Source organism: Triticum dicoccoides, chromosome 7A (assembly GCF_002162155.2).
Source record: "Triticum dicoccoides isolate Atlit2015 ecotype Zavitan chromosome 7A, WEW_v2.0, whole genome shotgun sequence".
Lineage (NCBI taxonomy): Eukaryota > Viridiplantae > Streptophyta > Magnoliopsida > Poales > Poaceae > Triticum > Triticum dicoccoides.
The window spans coordinates 678,933,444-678,942,074 of record NC_041392.1 but is presented as its reverse complement, the minus strand read 5'-3'; the positions used below and the strand labels follow the sequence as shown (position 1 = coordinate 678,942,074).

Below are 8,631 nucleotides of genomic sequence, written 5' to 3'. Positions count from 1 at the left end.
CACTCCGGCGCTCCACCTCCACGCCCGCCTCCGCCAGCTGCCTCGCCGCGGCCTGCTCCCGCCTTGGCGCCGCCCGTTCCGCCATCGCCCTACGCGCCCAGCGCCGCAGCAGCCAACCGCTTCTCGCACAACATCCTCCTCGCCGCACTGCTCTAGTCCCGTGGCCTCCGGGCGGCGCGCAGGCTGTTCGATGTAATGCCTCACAGGGACACTGTCGCCTGCAATACAATCCGATGATCTCTGGCTACGCTGGAAGTGGACGTGCTGACGAGGAGCTCCGGCTTGCACTAAGGATGAAGGGGCCATGTGTCAAGCCTAGCGGCCTCACCTTCTCCATCGCTTGGTTGGTCGTCTGCTCTGCTTCCCATGGTTCACGCAGCTGCTGTCCATCACGGCTCTCCCCAACAGAACTCTGTAGTCGGCAAGACCTTGTTGATGTGCAGTGCATGTCGTTTGGAGTGCGAATGAGCAGGACGTCGTGTCAGTGAATTCTGCCATGCCATGCCAGTGTGCAAGGATGATGGTCAGAGCAATGCAGTGTTTGAGTGTTTCCGGTTGATTAGAAGCCATGGTTTTTGGTTGACGGATGTAGCGTGTAAATGGTGCTTACCATGTGCACAGAATCGAGGATTTGGCTAAGGGTTACCAGCTCTTGGCCCTTTGCATCAGAACATGACTCCTGCCAAATTCTGCCATTAATAGTGCTGTTATTGGCATGTTGTCCATGTCTGACAGACTACCTGATGCCGTTAGGCTTTTCGAGGAACTGAAAAAATGGGACTTAGAAACATGTAATGTGATGATATCGTGCTATGCCAGGAGTGGTTTAGTGGAGCAAGCTCTGGGCCTCTTTGTGATGGCTCTGCGAAATGGTGTTCTTCCAACCGAGTTCACCTTTGCAAATGTGCTGAGATGGAGCTCATGTTTTGGTCTGTTGAAGCAGGGTGGCCAAATCCATGCACTGGTATATCAACGTGAGTTTGAGGATGATATAATTGTAAGTTAGGTTCCTTAAAGCATGCCGGGGAACTCTTCAATGGTGTTTGTGTCAAAGATTTGTTGATCGTTGCTATTATCGCAGAATGGGAGATGTAGGGAAGCTCTTGAGTATTTTGGTGAATATTGATGTGTGGTGTCAAGCCAGATAGAATTACTATTGGGAGCTTTATCTACTTGTAGCTTGGTAGATCTTGTGAGATGTACTCCCTCCATTCCAAATTACTTGTCTTAGATTTGTCTAGATACGGAGGTATCTAGCACTAAAATGAGTCTAGATACATCCGTATCTAGACAAATCCAAGACAAATAATTCGGAACGGAGGGAGTAGGTGGGAAAGCATGACCAGGATGAGGAGGCCAATGGAAGCTCTAGGCACATATAGGTTGAGGGATGTAGCTGGCTCTGCATCAAAGATGAGATTCATGTGTTTAGATATGAAAAAAATATTACATCATGAAAGCGAAGCTAACTCGTATGCAGTTTTAGATCTACTAGCTAAACATGGACTGGCTGCACGCCGCGTACCCGACTTAAATTGAAAGCCCGTGTCACCAGTTACCAAGGTCGAAGAACCCTACTAAGTAGGAGCAGTTTGCAAAATCGAAAGGTGAACTTATTGCTCTTGCTGGCTTTCTCAGTGGTCTTTATTGGAAGTGTATATGTTTGAATCTTTCTGTAACAGAAACATACTTGTAGGGATTATAAATCGCAAGAAGAACAAGCATGAATGGGATGAGCAAACTTCTTCGTGGAAATGGACTTATGGCTATGATTTTGTTAATAACGATAAAGACATTCGGATCATTGCAGCCAAAATGACAGATGGTTAGCAACTTGTCTTCTGCATCTATTGCTGGTGAATTTTATTTTATATCTGTAGCAAGACTAGTAATTTTTCCGAGCTTTCCCTGCGCTGAGTACACATTATGGTTATCATGCTTCTGCTTATGTACACCGATTAGTCCAGTGTTCATTTTAAATATCCTATGCTGTTTCCATTTATAATCACTTGAATCTAACAATTTAATTTGTTCTGAAATGTATTCGTTTTCAGAACTGTTTGCTCAATATTTTACGGTTCTAATTATAGATATTTGTCTGTTACAGAGCCTGTTGTTGATCCTTTTGCTCAAAGGACAGAAATACGAAAATTGGGGTTGATTATCAAGAAAAGAACAGACATGGGAATATAAAGAACGATGCAAAAGTTGGTGGTCTGCCAAGGAAATCATTTCCTATTATCATCATCTGCACATCATGCACTACTTTTTTTTTATTTACCATTACATTAGCAACTCAAGTTTCTTATATAACGCTTTCTAAAAAAAACCTGTGCAGTCAAATATAGCTTGCTCAATATAGTTTCTTATATAACTCCGCCTATGTTGTCTCAACATAGCCGGTCCCAAGCCCGGGTAAAGGAGGAGGGTTGTGATAGGCTTGGCGAGCCAACGTAAAAACTCAGTCACTCTTATGGAGATGAAACCCAAAAGATTTTCGTTGGGGCGTAACCCTCTCAGCGACGCGCCACATCGGAACCCGGGTGTGGTGGAAAATGGGCAAGGGCCGGGCCGTCACCCCCCAAGTGGCGCGCCGTATCTTGATCCGGATACGGTGGCAAGTGAGCGAGGATCGGGTCGTCGCATCCTTAGCGGTGCGCTACATCGGCGCCCAGATGTAGTGGAAAATGAGCAAGGGTCTTCGCATTTGACTCGACGAGTGCGAAGGGTAAGGAAGCTAGCCGAGCCTAGGAGGATTCGCTTAGGTAGCTGGAACGTAAGGTCTCTGACAAGGAAGCTTCGGGGCTAGTTGATGCAGCAGTGAGGAGAGGTGTTGATATCCTTTGCGTCCAAGAAACCAAATGGAGAGGACAGAAGGCGAAGGAGGTGGAGGATACCGGCTTCAAGCTGTGGTACACGGGGACGGCTGCAAACAGAAATGGCGTAGGCATCTTGATCAACAAGAGCCTCAAGTATGGAGTGGTAGACGTCAGGAGACGTGGGGACCGGATTATCCTGGTCAAGCTGGTAGCTGAGGACTTGGTTCTCAATGTTATCAGCGCATATCCCCCGCAAGTAGGCCACAATGAGAACACCAAGAGGGAGTTCTGGGAAGGCTTGGAAGACATGGTTCGGAGTGTACCGATTGGTGAGAAGCTCTTCATAGGAGGAGACCTCAATGGCCACGTGGGTACATCTAACACAGGTTTTGAAGGGGCGCATGGGGGCTTTGGCTATGGCATCAGGAATCAAGAAGGAGAAGATGTCTTAAGCTTTGCTCTAGCCTACAACATGATTGTAGCTAACACCCTCTTTAGAAAGAGAGAATCACATCTGGTGACTTTTAGTAGTGGCCAACACTCTAGCCAGATTGATTTCATCCTCTCGAGAAGAGAAGATAGGCATGCGTGCCTAGACTGTAAGGTGATACCTGGGGAGAGTGTTGTACCCCAGCATAAGCTGGTGGTTGCTGACTTCCGCTTTCGGATTCGTGTCCAGCGGGATAAGCGTGCCAAGGTCGCTAGAACGAAGTGGTGGAAGCTCAAGGGGGAGGTAGCTCAGGTGTTCAAGGAGAGGGTATTTAAGGAGGGCCCTTGGGAGGAAGGAGGGGATGCGGACAATGTGTGGATGAAGATGGCGACTTGCATTCGTAAGGTGGCCTCGGAGGAGTTTGGAGTGTCCAGGGGAAGGAGAAGCGAAGATAACGATACCTGGTGGTGGAATGATGATGTCCAGAAGGCGCTTAAAGAGAAGAAAGATTGCTTCAGACGCCTATACCTGGATAGGAGTGCAGACAACATAGAGAAGTACAAGATGGCGAAGAAGGCCGCAAAGCAAGCTGTTGGTGAAGCAAGGGGTCGGGCATATGAGGACCTCTACCAACGGTTAGGCACGAAGGAAGGTGAAAGGGACATCTATAAGATGGCTAAGATCCGGGAGAGGAAGACGAGGGATATTGGCCAAGTCAAATGCATCAAGGACGGAGCAGGCCAACTCTTGGTGAAGGACGAAGAGATTAAGCATAGATGGCGGGAGTACTTCGACAAGCTGTTCAATGGGGAGAATGAGAGTTCTACCATTGAACTGAATGACTCCTTTGATGAGACCAGCATGCGTTTTGTGCGGCGCATCCAGGAGTCTGAGGTGAAGGAGGCTTTAAAAAGGATGAAAGGAGGCAAGGCGATGGGCCCTGATTGTATCCCCATTGAGGTGTGGAAAGGTCTCGGGGACATAGCGATAGTATGGCTAACCAAGCTTTTCAACCTCATTTTCGGGCAAACAAGATGCCAGAAGAATGGAGACGGAGTATATTAGTACCAATCTTCAAGAACAAGGGGGATGTTCAGAGTTGTACTAATTACCGTGGAATTAAGCTGATGAGCCATACAATGAAGCTATGGGAGAGAGTCATTGAGCACCGCTTAAGAAGAATGACAAGCGTGACCAAAAATCAGTTTGGTTTCATGCCTGGGAGGTCGACCATGGAAGCCATTTTCTTGGTACGACAACTTATGGAGAGATATAGGGAGCATAAGAAGGACTTGCATATGGTGTTCATTGACTTGGAGAAGGCCTATGATAAGATACCGCGGAATGTCATGTGGTGGGCCTTGGAGAAACACAAAGTCCCAGCAAAGTACATTACCCTCATCAAGGACATGTACAATAATGTTGTGACAAATGTTTGAACAAGTGATGTCGACACCGATGACTTCCCGATTAAGATAGGACTGCATCAGGGGTCAGCTTTGAGCCCTTATCTTTTTGCATTGGTGATGGATGAGGTCACAAGGGGTATACAAGGAGATATCCCATGGTGTATGCTCTTTGCGGATGATGTGGTGCTAGTTGATGATAGTCGGACGGGGGTAAATAGGAAGTTAGAGTTATGGAGACAAACCTTGGAATCGAAAGGGTTTAGGCTTAGTAGAACTAAAACCGAGTACATGATGTGCGGTTTCAGTACTACTAGCTGTGAGGAGGAGGAGGTTAGCCTTGATGGCCAGGTGGTACCTCGGAAGGACACCTTTCGGTATTTGGGGTCAATGTTGCAGGAGGATGGGGTATTGATGAAGATGTGAACCATCGAATCAAAGCCGGATGGATGAAGTGGCGCCAAGCTTCTGGCATTCTCTACGACAAGAGAGTGCCACAAAAGCTAAAAGGCAAGTTTTACAGGACGGCGGTTCGACCCGCAATGTTGTATGGCGCGGAGTGTTGGCCGACTAAAAGGCGACATGTTCAACAGTTAGGTGTGGCGGAGATGCGTATGTTGAGATGGATGTGTGGCCACACGAGGAAGGATCGAGTCCGGAATGATGATATACGAGATAGAGTTGGGGTAGCACCAATTGAGGAGAAGCTTGTCCAACATCGTTTGAGATGGTTTGGGCATATTCAGCGCAGGCCTCCAGAAGCTCCAGTGCATAGCGGACGGCTAAAGCGTGCGGAGAATGTCAAGAGAGGGCGGGGTCGACCGATTTTGACATGGGAGGAGTCCGTTAAGAGAGACCTGAAGGATTGGAGTATCGACAAAGAGCTAGCTATGGACAGGGGTGCGTGGAAGCTTGCTATCCATGTGCCAGAGCCATGAGTTGGTTGCAAGATCTTATGGGTTTCACCTCTAGCCTACCCCAACTTGTTTGGGACTAAAGGCTTTGTTGTTGTTGTTGTTGTTAGTCAAATATAGCTTGCTGCCACAGCTGTGCCTATCACAGGAACTAAAGCGGATCCGCCTAGAAAAATCTAAAATTAAAGGAAGATCTTGCGAATCTTCAGTCATAAATAAATGCTTGGGAAATGTATCAACCTATACTTTCTGGAAATTTCTAGGAAGTTTCAAAAAGAGAAAGACAGCCTATGTCTTTAATTGCTTACCATATTAGTGTGTAGAAATCATGCATATTCTACAGCTGTGCTGTCCTGCGGCTCTTGCTATCAAGGTATATAAATACAGTTTTCTTGGCCCACAGCTTTGTGCTAATCGAAAAGATAATTTCTTAGGTGCGCAAGAAATCTGTATTGCACGGGTATGTACAAGCTTGTTTGATTTTTCTCTCACTTCCATGTCAATCTAGTTGTGCGGTATTTTTTGGATTGCATAAGTCTAGTCATTTGGTTCGGTACAAACTATTTTAGATCTTTGTGATCCAGCCTCCGCAATGGCTATTCTCTAGAGTTCTAAATCTAAGTATCGATATGGTATTAGCAGCCGTTGAATTTCTTATTAGAAGGTCATAAATCTAACAAAAAATCATCGGCGACGCAAGTAGGTATAGACATCGATGGTTGCCATGATCCGATAGTTATGATTCTTCTCGGGTTAGCATATGATTTGGTTGCAGGAAGATTGTGACCCGAAGATCTGTATCACTATCAATATCAAATCATACTCTTTGTATTGAATTATCGGTCGAAACGGTCCCACGGGATCTACTAGATGAATTGGAAGGCGGATTGTGACAACCTCGTGTGAATGATGCCATCTCTGAAGGGGATACAAGTGTGGATGGTGATATCAGAATACGCGTCTTAATATCGATGCACAAAATATGTCTTATATATCAGATATTCGTACTTCTTTCTGCTCTGTATATTCGTGTACACTGCTGGTATTCGTATATTTTTTTGAATAACCATATTCACCCATCTTTTTAAAATGGCTATGATGTGAATATGGTTTTTCTATTATCCAGCCGCGTTTGATCCGTTTCCACCGTTGTGACCATCTTATTTTCATTTTTCTTTGTTCGAAACCATCTGTGGGGTATATTCAACCGAGTTATCCACTTCCTAGCTATATGTGCTTTATGGAGCACGTGTGGGGCTTGCCTGGAGTTAGAAACCACTATTACCACTATCAATTGCTTGTGTAATCTAAGCCATTTATTATATACCTTTAGATGCTTGGGCACTGCACTTAAGATGTAACAGAAAACAAGATGCTAAATTTGTGGTGGCTTATAATGGCCCAGCTGCCTATACAGGATCTCAAGTTTCGATTACAGTCAGCTTTGTAGCCAGATTTATTCTATTGATTTCTGTCAACCATTTAGTTTGTTAGTTCTTGCCGATGTATATTTGGTTGTACATGCGTATTCTCAGTATTTTAACTATGCAATTTTCTGCTCTGGTGCTGTTACTCAGAACTGATCTTAGTTTGTACTAGGAGATAGTTATCATTTTTATAATTATTTGGGAGGATCATAACAAAGAAACAAACTCATTGTCAAACTTATCTTGAAAGAGAGCCACAAATGTTCACATTCACCTAAAGGCACTGCACATAATTTTATTTTGTAACCTAGGAGGCTAGCACTATTGTTGTACTGTAAGATTAAGCTGATTAATACTTTATGATTGAGCTAAGGAATACTTTCCATTCTTTTTTCACAGCGCCAGAAAGACCGTCTTTGGCAACGTCAGCTTGCAATGGGTGATGTTGCTGCTGGATCACATGTGTATCCTGCTTCAGCCTATCCGCCTGGAGCAACAGTGGCTGCACCTCCTGGCATCACTCCTGTCCTGCCGGTTCACAGCCAACGCCACCATATATTTCCTGCAAATCCAGCTCAGCTTAGTGCTCAGAACCAGCTTATGTACGAGCAGTCGCAGCAGTATCAGCAGCAGCTCCAGCAACTGCACCAGAGGCGGCTCCAGCAGTTCTGGGCCCAACAACGGTCAGAGATCGAGCAGGCCACTGGCATCAAGAAGCACCCCGTGCAGCTCAAAAGGATAAGGAAAATCATGAAGGCCGATGAGGGCGTTCACATGATCTCGGCAGAAGCTCCGGTGGTGTTTTCGAAAGCATGCGAGATGTTGACACTGGAGATGACGATGAGGTCATGGATGGTCACCGAGGAGAACAAGCGCCAGATCTTGAAGAAGAGTGACGTTGCCGCTGCTGTTGCTAGGACCGACGTCTACGACTTCCTGGCAGACATAATCCAGATAGACGAGATGGAGGAGGAGGGAGTCGGGCTTCACAGAGCCGGGCCGCCGCCACCCTTGGGGGCTCCGGCTGGCGCATACCCGTATTATTACCCGCCGCAGCTGCAGGTGCCAGGTGCAGCAATGGTGCACGGTGGCCAGCAGGTGCCGCAGGTCCATCTGCCGCATGTGTGGATAGATCTTCAGGAACAGCAAGAGAAGGAGCATCATACGGAGGATCAGCAATCTGAAAGCGGCTGACAACATGTGAGCCATCACTAAAATTCAGTATCCTCATTTTAGCCAGGACATGCAAAGTTCCAAACTAATTTCAGGTTTTTGCAATAGCTTATATGATCGTTTGTTTGGTCTGTCGGTATGGGAGAGATTGACTGGTTCCTTCATGCAAGTTTTGTACTTGTCGCGGTGTCTTTAGCGAAGGGATTACGCTTCGAGACCAGTTGGTTAAGATTTACTGTACCGTGTCCGTGTCCATTTCCGTAATTCCGTTATTCCAAGTTGAAAGTTGGCCTCTGGATTCCGGTTATGTCTTTTCGATATGCAATTGTCGAGTGCCATGCTAGCTCTGTTTCTGTGATGTGTGTTTTTCTTGTATGAAGTTTTGTGATCCTGGTGAAGCTGATTTGGTCTTGTTTGAATGCCCGATGGTGTTTTGCGAAACCACATGCACTTGGATGATGG

The 8,631-nt window shown here is 46.2% G+C and overlaps 1 pseudogene; it reads left to right on the top strand.

Moving 5' to 3' along the window:
- The first annotated feature begins 233 nt into the window (after positions 1-233).
- On the top strand, positions 234-8,190 carry LOC119333877 (annotated as a pseudogene).
- The last annotated feature ends 441 nt before the right edge of the window (positions 8,191-8,631 follow it).